The sequence below is a fragment of the Dasypus novemcinctus genome, chromosome 12 (genome assembly GCF_030445035.2).
Source record: "Dasypus novemcinctus isolate mDasNov1 chromosome 12, mDasNov1.1.hap2, whole genome shotgun sequence".
NCBI classification, from domain to species: domain Eukaryota; kingdom Metazoa; phylum Chordata; class Mammalia; order Cingulata; family Dasypodidae; genus Dasypus; species Dasypus novemcinctus.
In genome coordinates, this window is record NC_080684.1 from 111270417 (window position 1) to 111285972 (window position 15556).

At 47.4% G+C, this 15556-nt stretch overlaps 1 protein-coding gene across 1 annotated transcript in view; it reads left to right on the plus strand.

Annotated features, from left to right (window-relative positions):
- Positions 1–388: 388 nt before the first annotated feature.
- ZBED4 (zinc finger BED-type containing 4) overlaps positions 389–15556 on the plus strand; it is a 38982-nt gene continuing 23814 nt past the window's right edge. Inside the window, exons 1-2 of the mRNA XM_058308967.2 lie at positions 389–515; positions 2206–2375. The gene's annotated coding sequence lies outside the window, so the exon portion shown is untranslated. The remainder of the gene's footprint in view (positions 516–2205; positions 2376–15556) is intronic.

Genomic DNA, 15556 nt, shown 5'->3' on the forward strand with positions numbered 1-15556 from the left:
GGCTGCGCACGTGCACGGGGGGAACCACGCGGTCATGCCCCGCCGCGCGCATGCGCGGCGCTCCCCAACGCCTGGGCACCCGGAAGGCCGAGCGCCCCTGCTGGCCGGCCCGGAAACCCCGCGGCGTGCGCCGCCAACGGCCGAGCCCAGGAGGAAGCGCGGCGGCCGCGCCCCGCCCCCTGCCCTCCGCTCGCGCCGCCCCGCCCCTCCAGACGCCGGCCGAGGCCAGGGGCGGGCGCGGCGGGGATCTGCGCCTGCGCGCGCCTGGCCCCGGGGGCGGGGCGCGGCGGCGGTCTGCGCCTGCGCGCGCGCCGCCCCGCCCGCCCGCGCCGCTTCTGGGGCGGGGCGCTGCGTCCGGGCGGCGTCGCGGGCGTCGCGGGCGGGCGGCGGGGGCGGGGAGGGGCGCGGGGGCGAGACAAAGCCGCGGCTAATGAATGGGAGCGCGGCGCCCCGCGCCGTCGGTCGGTCCGCAGCCGCGCGGGAGCGCGCCGGCCGCCGAGCCCGGGTGTCCGCAGGTGAGTGCGCGAGGCGCGGGGTGCGCGGCCGGGTCCGCCCCCGGCGCTCGCCGTCCTGCCGCCCGCCTCCTCCCCTGCGGCGCGGGTCGGGGTCCGGCCGGGGCGGCCGGGAGGGGGCTGCCCGGGCCGCTCTATTGTCTGGGCCGGGGCGCGCGGCCTCCGACGGCCTCGCCTCTGCCCCGCCCGCCGCCGCCGCCGGCCTCCCGCGGCCCCGGCCCCCGGCGCCCGAGCACCAGGCCCCGCTGACAGCTGGCGCGCGGCGGAGGCGCCCGAGGCCCGCACCCGCCGGGCCGGCCCCCCGAGAGGCGGGCGTCGTGGGCCGCTCGGTTGGGGGCTTGTTGACAAAACACCTCAAGTGCGCGGAAGTTCGCCCGCGACCTCGAGCGCGGCGCCGGGACGCGGAGTCGAGCGCCGCGGGGAAGCCGGTGCTGCTGGGCGGCGAGTCGCCGAGACTCGGCCGTGGGCCGCCGGCTCGCGCGGGGCGGGCCCGGGGGCAGCGGAACCCACGCCTGGGCCGCCGCGGGGCAAGGGGTCGGCCGGGCGTGCCCTCTCTGCTTTTGTCGAGGCGTATTTCGTTTTCGCTTACGTTTGCAGTAAGGGATTTAAATATGTTTTGGGAAACAAATGGAGCGCACTCTTACTACTGCGCTTTGGGGTTATTGTTGGTTTCTGCATGTGTCCAGTCAAATTTCATTAATAAAAATATAATGAGAAGGAAAGCAATATAAATTGAATTGCAAAGCATGATGGCTAGTTTTTCTCAATTAGTGCTTTTTCTAACCCAGGTGAGCTTGGAATTGTCTTATTAGGTTGGTTCTTTTTTGTGTGACCCACACCTCCTAGGGCCCCGTGGCCCTGGCCTTCTCTTCCTGTTCTGGGTGAATGTAATAGGCAGGGATGCCCTGGAGGTAGCGCCGCGCCACACAGGAGCTGCTTCCGCTGGCATTCTGGTGTTTACAAAAAGGGAAGTTACTTGTATTGAAGCTGGCTATGATTGGATTGAGCGCATGTTTTACAAAGTCCACATTCGGTATTCAAACGTACAGGCTAAAGGGAGCGCATTGCAGTCGCTTTGTAGAAATGTTACTGTGTGGACTGTCTCCTGTCATGGTGATAAAATTAGGGGATTAAAAGGATTTAGTTGGGACTAAGAAAAAGGTATTTGCTAGATAAACCAAGTTTCACTTATTAATTTCAATTACTAAACGAAGTCATTTTGCAAAAGGAAACTGCTTACAAAATTTTGATTCCATACTCGGAGGAATTCACACTTCCTGTAATTCTTAAACAGATTATATCTGTATTTGCTCGTCTCAGGAAAAGATTTGGCACAAGTTAAGAAAGAGTCCATGACTCTTCAAAAACTTTAAAGGCTCCGAATCTTTCAGGAGGAGGCCAGCCTCCTTTGTTGAAACCAGGCGGCCCGGAGGCCCTTGACAGGTGATGCCCTGCCCTCCTGCCCAGCGGGCAGTTTCTTCGGGTAATTCCTGCCTGCAGTGGTTGATGTTTAGAAGTGAAAGCTTTGCTCTTGAATGTAAGGCGCACCTGAGGAGGTTTGTGTGTGAGCTGTGCAAAGAATGTTCCTAACACCTTGGAGAGAGGTTTTTGGTCAGTGTTTTGTATGGGCAGAGGAACTGTGTGCAGTATTTATGGAGTGGGAGAAATGGGCGTCTATATTCATGTTTTCCAGATCCCTGCCCAGCATGTCATCTGGAGAGTGACTGGAGCTGGTTCGCGCAGCTGCTGAAGGGTGAGGACCAGCAGGTGGCCTGGGCAGTGCAGCGTCCTCTTCCTTTGTCGCCTGGCTTCTGGGCACCTGGCCTGGCCGCCACTGCAGCAGGTGGCAGCAGGTCTCAGCAGGTGAGTGCCTCAGCCCTCCCTGGTGAGGCCCAGGGCGCTCGCCTGCCTTCCTTTTCCTCTGCACGCAGCAGTTTCAGAGCCAGCCACCCCTTCTCCACTCTGTGCGCTGCTCCAGGCCGTTACTCACCCTTGAGGACGTGAGGGCCTCAGGAGCCTGCTGCCTGTAACTTTTCTGTTTTGCTCGATTTACCACGTGGCAAAGGCACAAGCCCGTCCCAGTCTTGAGCAGCTCTGCTCGGGGCCTGCTGGATCACAGCTGATTTTCCAGGGTTCATAGCACTTTTCACCAATTCTGACTTCTGTGTCCTTTTCCTCCCTCATCCCACTTTTCATCACCTAGGTGGGTTTTTGTTTTTTTGTTTGTTTGTTTTTTTTAATTTATTTTATCCCGCCTCCCCATTCCCCCTGTTGTCTGCTCTCTGTGTCCATTCGCTGTGTGTTCTTCTGTGTCTGCTTCTATTCTCATTAGGCAGCTCCGGAAACTGATTCTGGGACCTTCTGGAGGGGGAGAGAGGCGATTACTCTCTTGTGCCACTTCAACTCCCTGTTCTGCTATGTCTTCTTTTCTCTCCTCTGTGTTTATTGTGTCATCTTGCTGTGCCAGCTCTCAGCATCAGCCAGCACTCCTGTGTGGGGCAGCTTTCCAACACTGGGTGGCATTCATGCAATGGGGCACTCCTGCGTGGCCCGGCCTGCCCTCACCTGGAGGCCCTGGGCATTGAACCCTGGACCTCCTATATGGTAGGTGGGAGCCCAACTGGTTGAGCCACATCCATTTCCCGGTTTTTTTTTAATTGAGGTGAAATTCACGTGACATAAGATTAACCATTTTAACATGAATAATTCAGTGGCATATAGTACGTGTCATTGCATTGCGCAACTACCACTTCTGCCTAGTGTCAAACATTTTCATCATCCCAAAGGAAACCCATGTCCATTTAGCAGTTGCTTAACATTCCTCCCTCCCCTCAGCTCCAGCCCAGGCAGCCAGCCTCTCCTGGGTATTCATTCAAATGGAATCATGCAGTGTAGGACTTCTTGGATCTGCCTCTTTCACTCAGGATGATCCATATGTCGGGTATAGCAATGCTGTATTCCTTATTGTGGCTGAAGAACGTTCCATTGTGTGGATAGAACACATCTCATCATTCATCTGTTGGTGAGCACGTGGGCTGCTTTCCTTTTGGCTGCTGTAAATAGTACTGTGATGAACGTACACATATCTGTTTGGGTCCCTGCTTTCAGTACTTTTGGGTATATACTTAAAAGTGGGATTGCCAGGTCACGTAATTCTTTGCTTAACTTTTTGCAGAACTACCAAATTGATTATACCTTGGCTGCATCATTTTACATGCCCACCAACAACGTCCAAGGGTTCCTGTTTCTCCACATTCTCGCCAGTGCTTGTTATTTTCTGTTTTATTTTAAATAGCCATTTTGGTGGGTATCTCCTTGTGGTTTTGACTTGCATTTCCCCGGTGGCCAATGATGTGGAACATCTTTTCATGTGCTTTTTGGCCATTTGTGTGTCTTTGGAGAAGTGCCTGTTCAAGTCCTTTGCCTTTTTTTAATCAGGCTGTTTGTCTCTTGTTGTTTACTTGGAAGAGTCCTTTACATATTCTGGATATTAAACCTCTTACAGACAGATGATTTACAAATATTTACTCCCATTCTATAGGTTGTCTTTTCTCTTTCTTGATAACGTTTTTGATGCACAGAAGTTTTTAATTTTGAAGAAACCCAACTTGTTTACTTTTTTTCTTTTGCTGCTTGTGCTTTTGGTATCATATCTAAGAACCCACTGTCAAATCCAAGATAAAGACTCACCCTTCTGTTTTCTTCCAAGACTGTTTTTGTTTGTTTTGGTTTGGTTTGGTTTTTGAGGTGCCAGGAGCTGAGGGTTGAACCCAGGAAGCGTGTGTGTGGGAAGCTGGTGCGCAACTGTTGGAGTCACATCTGTGCCCCTCTTCTGCGAGTTTTGTAGGCTTAGCTCTTAGAAGTAAGTTATTGGCCCATTTTGAGTTAGTCTTTGTGTGTGGTGAGCAGTCGGGGTTTAACGCCACTGTTTTGCACGTGGGCACGTGGATATCCAGCTCTCCCGGCACTGCGGGCTAAAGAGGGCGTCCTTTTCCTCTTGGATGGCCTTGTCGCCCGTGTCAGCCCCCAGCTGACCTTGATGTGAGTTTACTTCTGGACTCTCACTTCTCTTCCGTTAGTCTGTGTGTCCTTGTGCCAGAACCGAGTATGGTTTTGATTACTGTGGCTTCGTAGTTAGTTTTGAAATTGGAAATGTGAGTCCTCCAACTTTGTTCTTTTCTTTCATTATGGCTTTTGTTTGTTTTTTTTATTTATTTTTTATTTTTCTCCCCTCCCCAACCCCATTGTCTGCTCTCTGTCCATTTACTCTGTGTTCTTCTGTGTCCACTTGCATTCTCAGTGGCACCGGGAATCTGTGTCTCTTTTTGTTGCGTCATCTTGCTGTGTCAGCTCTGTGTGTGCGGCGCACTCCTGGGCAGGCTGTGCTTTTTTTGCATGGGGTGGCTCTCCTTGCAGGGCACGCTCCTTGCACGTGGGGCTCCCCTATGCGGGGGACACTCCTGTGTGGCAGGGCACTCCTTGCGCGCGTCAGCACTGCGTATGGGCCAGCTCACCACATGGGTGAGGAGGCCCTGGGTTTGAACCCTGGACCTCCCATGTGGTAGGTGGACGCCCTATCCGTTGAACCAAATCTGCTTCACTCATTATGTTTTGATTATTTGGGGCCCCTGGCAATTCCGTATGAATACGAGGATCACATTTTCCATATCTGCAGAAGGGGTGCTAGAATGTTGAGCGGAATTGCCTTGGACCTGTGGATCGCTCTAAAGCTTACTCTGCCAGTCCCTGAGCACAGGATGGCTTTCCATTTATGTAGGTGTTGCGTTCTGTCAGCAGAGTTTTAGCAATTTTAGTATATAATTCTTTCACCTCTTTGGTTAGATTTACTCTTAGGCATTTTGTTCTCTTAGATACTATTGTGAACAGAATTTTTTTTCTTAATTTTCTTTTTGGATTGTTTATTGCTGGTGTATAGAAAACCAGCTGATTTTGTATGTGGACGTTGTATCCCCCAACTTTGTTGAAATAATTTATTAGCTTTACCAGCTTTCTTCAGAGTCTTCTTTCTCTATATAGAATCATGTTGTCTGCGAATAGAGATAGCTTTACTTCTTCCTTTCCAATCTGGATCCTTTTGATTTCTTTTTTTGCCTAACTGCTCTGGTTGGAATTTCTGTTCCAGGGCTGCGTAGCGGTGGTGGCAGTGGGCGTCCTTGTCTTCCTCCTCTAGGGAAGGGCTCAGCACCCCCGGGGAGGGGCCTTTGCCACGGGGCGGGGTCCCTCCTGCTCCTGCCCCTGGGGTCCCTGGGTGCTCATCCCGGCACCCCGCTCGCCGCTCACTGCATTCATCTGATAGGTGTCGTTGGTAGGCAGGTTCCGAAGGCTGTGCTGGGCTGAGGTAAATCCTCCTTTCTGGTGCCGCCTTTTTCTGAGGAGGGGGAGCTCTGGGCCACGGGCCAGGGCTGCGAGGGGCAGGGGCGCCGAGTGCTGCCTGAGGCCTCGGCAGGGGCTGAGGTGGTTTTCCAGGAGTCCCAGCCCTTGGGGACGTGCAGGAGTGGTGGCACAGAGGTGACGCGCGGTTTGTGGTCAGGGCGGCCTCCTGGAGGGAGGGGGCCAGGGCAGCAGCTAGGCAGAGGCCCCTCCGTGGGGGGCAGCAGGGTGTGGGAGGGGGCTCCACCTGGCTCCGCCTCAGCCCAAGTGCCCTCGGGAAGTTGCGACAGCCCTCTCCCGGGCCCTGCAGGGGATTGTGGGGGCGCTAGGCGGAGATGAAGCGACAGCAGGCGCCGTCCTCGCCCGTGCGGAGCTGGTGGTGGGCGGGCCACTCTTTCCAGCTGCGCCCTGCTCCTGGCGGGCCCCCCGACAGGGCGCACAGGGCAGCCCTTGCCAGGGCCCCCGGGCCTCCAGGCACGCTGGGCGTGCTGTGCTCCAGCCCCAGCCCTCAGCCACAGCGCCTCGAGGCTCCTCGGCGGCCCATGGGGTGAGTGCAGTGTCGCCGGTGTGCCGTCCCGTCACGTCCCGCTGCTGTCGGAGGAGCGTCATCCCACGGCTGGAAGCAGAGGCTTGGGCAGCGTTCACCACGGCCTTGCGATCCCCAGAGGAGAAGGTAGGCCTGAGGTGGCCGGGTTAGAGAGGGGCCCAGACGGAGTGCGTGGAGCAACCCAGAGAGCCCGGTACACTACCCGGCATTTCAGGGACGCCCGGGGACCAGATGACCTTCCCGTGGGCTGCTTGCTTTCTCTCCCTGGCGGCCTTACCTGCCCGCCTCGTGGAGATAGCCCTTCTAGCTTCCGAAGGTTAACCCTTAGCTGCTGGCGTTGGCCCTTACCTCCGGGCGGTCCATCTCGGTTTAGCCCCGCGTTGCATTAGTTTTCCTGTGTGGGGCGCAGAGGCTCGGCTGTGGTTTCTGGCTTTGAGGCAGTTGAAAACGCCGGCGAACTGATGGTGTTGCTCCCCTAGAGTGTGTTAATTTGGGGTCCACACATGCAGGATGCGTTGGGGTTGCTCTCATTACAGAGCAGATCTTATCTTACCACCTCAGCAGGAAAGACTGGCCCCCCGTAGGCGTCCGGCCTCGGTTCATTGTGAAAACTTGACAGCTGGTGCTGGGCATGAGTGCGTTTAACTGAAAGCAAATGCACATACTTTGAAACTGTGCCTTCATGAAGTTTTCTAGCTTGCAGAAGAGTTGAGAGTGGTTCCCGGTGCTGTCTGGACCCTTTCCCTGAGTGGGGCTGCCCGGCCATCCGGCTTGTGCTGGATGTTTTCAAAGTAAACGACAGAACTCACCTCTGAGTTCTCCTGAGGGGGAGAAGGGCATTCCTCTGTGACCACAGTGCACCGTCAGCGACACGGGAGGAAAGTCATGATGATCACTTCATGCCATCCAGTAAGCCAGCCCACAGCCATATTTCCCCTTTTGTCCCTGAAAATGTTTTTAATAACTTTTTTAGAACCGGAATCTAGGCTAGGGTCATTAATTGCACATTTGTTATGGCTCTTTCGGCCCTTTTATTCTTTCACAATACTGCCTTCTCACCTTAGTTTTTTCTGTGCAATTAACCTACTTTCCTTCCTCTCTCCCTCCTTCCCAGTATTTGACAAAAGAAATCATATAATGTTTGTTCCTTTGTGCCTGGCTTGTTTCACTCAGGGTGCTGTCTTCAGGGTTAGTTCATGTTGTAGTGTGTACCAGGACCTCCCTTCTTTTTATGGTATTTCATTGTGCGTATATAACACACTTTGTTTCTCCAGTCACCTGTTCGTAGACCCTTGGGTTGCTTCCACCTTTGCCTGTTGTGAATAATGCTGTGATGAAAGTCCTCACTTCCAGTTTTTTTTGGGTCTTCACCTAGGAATGAACTTGTTGGGTCGTATGGTGATTCTCTGTTTAACTTTCTGAGGAACCACCAAACTTTTCCACAGTGGCCGCACCATTGTACATTCCCACCAACAGTGCACTAGGGTCCCTATTTCTCCACATCTTTGTCAACTCTAATTTTTTGGGGTTTTAAAATTTTTTTGGTAATAGCAATTTTAGTGAATGTAAAGTGGTATCTCATTGTGTTGTTTGTTGTTGTTTTTATTTTAGGAGGTACTGGGGATTGAACCCGGGACCTCATACCTAGGAAGCGGTTGCTCAACCACTGAGCTACATCCGTTCCCCCTTGTTATTGTTTTAATCTGCATTTCTCTAATGGCTAATGATGTTGACCATATTTTCATGCACTTACTGACTTGAAAGATTTTCTTTGAAGAAATGTCTGTTCAGGTCCTTGACTCGTTTTTTGATCAGATTGTTTTATCTTTTTGTTGTGGAGTTGTAGGTGTTCTTTTTGCATTCTGGCTATTAAACTCTTATCAAATATAAAATTTCCATTTTTCTTCTGTTGTGCAGGTTGTCTTTTCCCTTTCTTGCTAATGTCCTTTGCACGAAAGTTTTTAATTTTGATGAAGTTCACTTTTTCTATTTTTTCTTTTGTTGCTTGTTCTTTTGGTGTTGAATTTAAAAATCCAGTGTTTACTGCATGGTCCTGAATGTACTTCCCTGTGTTTCCTTGTAAGAATTTTATAGTGTTAGCTCTTATGTTGCATCATTGATCCATATTGAATTAATTTTTGTATGTAGGGGGTCCACATTATTTTGCATGCGAACTGCCAGTTGTCCCAGCACCGTTTCTTGAAGAGACCGTTCTTTCCCCATTGAATGGATGAGGCTCCTTGTTGAAGATCAACTGGCCCTAGATGTGTGGATTTTCCTCTGGACTCTCAAGTCTATTCCCTTTGTCTATATGACTATCCTTATATCAAAACCACACTATTTTAATTATTGTAACTTTGTAGTAAATTTTTAATCAGTAAGTGTGAGTCCTTCAACTTTGTACATATTCGAGATTTTTTGGACTATTTGGAGTAATTCCATATGAATTCGAGGTTCAGCTTTTCCATTTCTGCAAAAAAGGTTGCTGGAGTTTTTATAGGGATTGCATTGAAATTGTAGATCGCTTTTGGGCTATACTGACATCTTAATAATATTAAATCTTCCAGTCCATGAACACGGGATGCCTTTCCATTTATTTAGGTCGTCTTTAAGTTTTTTCAGCAGTGTTTTATAGTTTTCACAGTGTAAGACATTCATCTCCTTGGTTAAATTTATTCCTAGGTATTTTTTCCTTTTAGCTATTATTGTAAATGAATTTTTCCCTGGTTTCCTTTTCAGATGTATAGGAACCCAGCTGATACCTGCGTGTTTGCCTTGTATCCTGCAACTTTGATGGTTTGTTCCTTAGTTTGGGTGTCTTTCCTGTGGAATTTTTGGGATTTTCTGCATTTAGAATTATGTCATCTGCAAACAGGGATAATTTTACTTCTTTTTTAACTTGGTTGCCTTTTATTTCTCTCTTTCGCTTGATTGCTCTGGGTTAGGAATTCTAGTACAATGTTGAGTAACGGTGGTGATAGTGGGTATCCTTGTCCTGTTCCTGTCTTAAGGAGAGAAAGCTTTCAGTGTTTGGCCATTGAGTATGATATTTATCGTGGGTTTTTCATAAATGCCCTTTATCATGTTGAGAAAGTTCCTTTTCATTCCTGGTTTTCTGACTGTTTTTATCACGAAAGGATGTTTGGTTCTGTCAAATGATTTTTCTGCATCAACTGAGATGATCGTGAGTGATTTTTGTCCTTCATTCTAATTATGTAGTGTTTTACATTGGTTTTCTGATGTTGAACCATCCTTGCATTCCTGGAATAATTCCCACTTGGTCAAGATTGTGTAATCCTTTTAATATACTGTTGGATTTGGTTTGCCTGTGTTTTGTTGAGGATTTTTATATCTATGTTCATAAGGGTTATTGCTCTGTAATTTTCTTTTCTTTTGCTGTCTTTATCTGTTTTTGATATCAGGGTAATGCTGGCTTTATAGAATAAGTTAGGAAGTAATCCCTCCTCTTCTATTTTTTGGAAGAGTTTGAGGATTGGTTTTTAAATGTTTGGCAGAAATCAGCAGTGAAACCATCTGTCCTGGTCTTTCTTTGTTGGAAGATTTTTTAAATTTCTCATTCAGTCTGTTTACTTGTTGCTCATGTTTTCTATTTCTTCTTTCCTTGGATTAGGTGATTTTTGCGTTTCTAGGAATTTGTCATTTCATCCAGGTTTTCTAATACGTTGGCATATAATTATTCATTGTACCCTCTTATAGTCCCTTTTATTTCTGTAAGATGATTAGTAATGTCTCTGCTTTCATTCCTGATGTTGGTTATTTGTGTTCCCTCGTTTTCTTCATCAGACTAAAGATCAACTTTAGTGATCTTTTATAAAAACCCAATTTTTGTTTTTGTTGATTTTCCATATTAACTTTTCTAGTTACTATCTCATTTATCTCTGTTATATAGCCTTTACTATTTTTTCCCTTTTTCTAACTTTGGGTTTAGTTTTTTGTTCTTGTTTCAGGTTCTTTGGGTGTGAATTGGGTTATTGATTTGTAGTCTTTTTTAGTGTAAGCACTTAGCACTATAAGTTTCCTTCTCTGAATCACATAAGTTGTGGTGTGTTGTGTTTTCGTTCATCTCAGGATATTTCCTTATTTCCCTTGTGTTTTCTTTTTTGACCCATTGGTTGTTTTAATAATATGGTGGTTAATTTATACATTTTTATATGTTTTCCAGTTTTCCTTCTGTTAATGATTCCTAGCTTTATTCCTTCTGGTCTGTGGTGATATTTTGAATGATTTCAGTATTTTTCAATTGGTCCAAGAATTTCTTTGTTGCCTTAGCTCATGGGCTATCCTAGAAAATGGTCCATGTGCACGTGAGAAGAATGTATGTTCTGCTGTTGCTGGATGGAGTGTTCTGCAGATGTCCATTGGGTCTAACTGGTTAGCAGTGTTGTTCAAGTCTCCTCTGTTTCCTTATTGAGCTTCTCTTTAGATGTTCTGTCCATTATTGAAAGTGGCATACTGAAGTCTCCGACTATTACTGTGAAACTGTTTCTCCTTTCAGTTCTGTCAGCTTCTGCTTTGTTTATTTTGGGGCTCTGTTATGAGGTCCATATGTGTTTGTAATAGTTCTATCTTCTTCCTGGATTGAACCTTTTATCAAAATAGAATATCCTTTTCTGTGCCTTGTAATCTTTTTTAACTTAAAGATTATTTTGTCTGACAATAATATATTCACTCCTGCTCTCTTTTAATTACTGTTTGCTTGGAATATTTTTTTTCTACCCTTTTACTTTAAATCTCTTTGTGTCTTTGTACCTAAACCTAGTGTCTTGGAGACAAAAAATAGATGAATCATGATTTTTCATTCAATCGGCCAAATTCTGTTTTATAAGTGAGTTTAGTCCATGGACATTGATGGTAACAGAGGAGAAAAGAATTTACTTTCTATTTAGCATTTGCTTTTTGTATATCTTGTATGTTTTTGTTCACTTACTCCATTACTGCCTTTTTTTGGTGCTTAATTGCTTTTTTGGAGTGTACCATATGGATTCTCAATTTTTTTTCTCTATGTGTTTTATTAGTGGTTTCCTTTTTAATTAGAATGACTATCTTAAGCTAATAACAATGTAGTTTGGCCAGTACTAGTTTCAGTAGTATCAAACTCCATAACTCCATCCTTCCCCCTTTGTATTGTTATTATATTACACCTTTGTTCATTATCTGTTAACATAGGTTTATAATGCTGTTTCACTCATTTGTCTTTTAAGTCATACAGGGGGAAAGCAGTTTTGAATCCAAAGTCCAATAATACAGGATTTTTATTATCTATGTAGTTAGCCTTATCAATGTACTTTATTTTTTCTAATGGCTTCTGGTTACTGTCTAGTACTCTTTTATTTTAGTATGAAGGACTCCCTTTAGCATTTCTTATAGGGCAGATCTCCTGGTAATTGAACTCTTTTAGCTTTTTTGTTGTTGTTGTTTAGTTTTTTTGCTCTTTCTTGTTTATCTGTAAATGTCTTAATTTCTCCTTCAGTTTTGAATGAATAATTTGTCCCATATAGAATCCTGCTTGATAGTTTTTTTCTTTTAGGTCTTGAAGTATTTCATTCCACTGTCTTCTGGCCTCCATGGTTTCTGATGAGAAATCTGCTGTTAATCTCAGTGGGCTCCCTGGCATGTGCAAGGTCTCTCTCTTTTTTTTTAAAAGATTTATTTTTTATTTATTTCTCTCCCTTCCCCCCACCCCACCCCCAGTTGTCTGCCCTCTGTGTCCATTCACTGTGTGTTCTTCTGTGACTGCTCCTATCCTTACCAGCGGCACCGGGAATCTGTGTTTCTTCTTGTTGCATCATCTTGTTGTGTTAGTTCTCCGTGTGTATGGCGCCATTCCTGGGCAGGCTACACTTTCTTTCGTGCTGGGCGGCTGTCCTTACGGGGGGCACTCCTTGCTCGTGGGGCTCCCCTACATGGGGGACACCCCTGCGTGGCACGGCTCTCCTTGCGCACATCAGCACTGTGCACGGGCCAGCTCCACATGGGTCAAGGAGGCCTGGGGTTTGAACCACGGACCTCCCATGTGGTAGACGGATGCCCTAACCACTGGGCCAAGTCTGCTTCCCTGCCAGGTCTCTTTTTACTTGCTGCTTTCAAAGTCCCCTCTCTGTCTTTGCTTTTTAACAGGTCTGCTGTACCTGCCTTGGTATGTAAAGCTCTTTGAGTCTGTCTTGCTTAGAATCATTGAACCTCCTGGATGTGTACATTTATGTCTTTCACCAGATTTGTGCCGTTTTCGGCCATTGTATCCTCTAATACGTCTTCTGCCCTGTTTTTTCTCGTCTTTCTGGGAATCCAGTGGTGCATGTGTTGATACCTTGATGGTTTCCCACAGGTCCCTCAGGTTCTGTTCATTTCTTTATGCTCTTCACACTGGATAATTTAAATTTTATTATATTTAATTTGGCTGATCCTTTCTTCTGCCTGTTGACATCTGCTCTTGAATCGATTTAATTTGTTTTTTCATTTCAGTTACTGTATTTTGTGGCTCCAAAGTTTCTGATTGGTTCCTTTTATTAATTTCCATTTCTTCATTGTTCTGATGTTTTCCCAGTTTTCTTCAGTTCTTTGTTTGTGGATGCCTTTGCTTGGTGAACACACGTAAGACAGTCGACTGGTAGTCCCAAGGGATGAGCGTCCTCAGGGATGGTTCCTGACAAATTCTCTCGCCTGTGAATGGTCCATGCTTCTGTTCCTTTGTGAGTTTCAAGTTTTTTGTTTGAGAATGGCACAATCTGAGGATTAACTTTTTTTTTTGGTTTATTTTTTGTCTTTTTTCTTATTCTTTGTTTTCTGAGTATTATCTTGTTATTACCCTGGGCATCCATTTTTTCTAGTCCTGTGGGATTGCTAGTTTTGTTGTTGATGGCTAGAGTTGTTAATCTGTGACTTTTCCAAATACTTTGGCTCCCAAACAGGGAATGGAAAGAGAAAATTTTAAAAAGGGAAGAGGTCCTGCCTCTTGAAGACTCTGCCGCTTTCCTTGAGGGTTGGAACGACCCCCACACCCCTGGAGCAGCTGCTCAACCGTGGCTGCCCCAGGCCACACACCCCTTATTTTGGAGGCCGAGGTCCTCCCGCCCCACCCTGGTCCACTGCGCCAGGAGCCGGCACTGTAGGGCCCCTGCTCCCGTAGGGCCCCTGCTCCCGCCACGTGGCTGGGGAAGCAGTGGGTGGCTGCGGCAGGGAGGGCAGAACTCACCGGTTGTTCCCTCAGCCTACCAGCCTCTTCTGCTCCTCCCCGGACACTGCCCAGGGCTCCCCTAGACCCCAGGTTCAAACAGTTGATTCAGACGCGCCTGCCAGGCTGAGGTCGTTTGGGGGAGGGACTGGCTCTTCTTGGTGTGTCCAGCTCCGCCGTCTCCCACCATCCTGTGACGGGGCTTTTGGAGTGCCTGGGCCAGTGGTCTTGGGCCAGCCGTGTTCTCTGTGGGTTGCTGTTGCCACCCGGTGTCACCTGCTCAGTCTGGGCTCCCTGCACTTGGTGCAAATTGGCAGGGAGACCTTGACTGGGCCCGGGCAGCGGTGTTTGGCCCTGCCCCCTGGGAGGTGCTGTTCTGTCCACACATCATGTGGGCGTCGTGATGCTGGCATTGATTCCCTGCAGTTAGGGAGTGACCAGTGGGTGATGTTCTGGACCCATTCAGAAAACCTGCCCCCATCCATCTTCCACCTGGTGCATCTGTGGAGCTTCCCACAGTCAGGCTTGCGGCGGGTGTGGGCGTTCTCATCTCATCCACCTTCCCCCCATTTATCACCTCTTAAGAAGATGGGACAGACGCTTTACCCTTCCCCTTTGTGACTCATTTTCAGAAGGGTTGGTGTAATAGTTACCTCCAGAGTGGCTTACGCTTTTGTTTTTTCTTTTGAAGTATCTATGTAGATTGGTGGGTTTTTATATATTCAGTGTATTGTAACCAATTAAAGTCTTGTGGTTTTGCTTTTTCTTTCTGATGCTCAGTTTTAAATGTGGTCAGGGGAGCCCCTTCCGAGCTGGTTTTCGTCTCTCTTGACTCAGGCTGCCACCTTCCTGGTGCAGCATCCCGGGCTCCCCATTGCTGCCCTTTTCCAGACCTGCCTCCAGCCGTTCGCCCGAGAGCCTCCCGTCCGTGTGCGCGAAGGGCTTTGAGCCCAGGCCTCGGGTGCAGGCGTGTTCACACCTGCTGTATTATTTTTTGTTGTCCTTCTGTTGAACAGTGCTATGGAATATATTTTTGAAACATTGTGAGTTCATACTAGTATTTTTAATACAAATTAGAAATTACTGGTTTTACTTAATTTCTTTTATTTTTTTTTTTCTTTTTCTTGTCCTGAAAATCTTATTCTTAATACCATCAACAAAATTGCTTGGTTTTTTTTTGTTTCATCTTTTATTTATGTTAAATAGACATAAAATATAAAATATATTTTAAGTTATCACTAATAAAAATATTGAGCGAAGTTTAAGGTGGTGGTTTTTTTTTTTTTAATTAAAAATTAAAAAAAAAATTTTTTTTTGCCCTTATAATCTGTTTAAGATGAATAGTCAGGGAAGTAGATGTGGCCTGAGCAACGAGGTTCCCACATGGGAGGTCCCAGGTTTGGTTCCCAGTGCCTCCTGGAGAAGGCGAGATGATGCGACAAAGAGGAAAGGCAATGAGAAACACAACGAACCAGGGAGCTGAGGTAGCTCAAGCGATTGGGCGCCTCTCTCCCAGACGGGAGGTCCTGGGTTCGGTTCCTGGTGCCTCCGAAAGAGAAGACGAGCAGACACAGAGAGCACACAGTAGACGGACTCAGAGAGCACACAGCAACTGCAAACAATGAGGGGAAGGGAATAAATAAATAAAAATGAATCTTAAAAAAAAGATGAATAGTCAGAGTGTACAATATTTTAAAGTTCCTTGAAAAATATTCTTTTCTCCATGTAGTTATGTTGCCCATTTGACTGACAGATTTATTTGTTTAAGTTTGTTTTCAGATTTGGCATTTTCCTGGTTTTAATTTTAGTTTACGGATAAAAAATTACATTGTCCAAAAATCAAAACTGTAAGATAAAATCCCACGTCTTACTCCCATCCTCTCTCTCCCACTCTTCCCTCTCCTCTTTATAGCA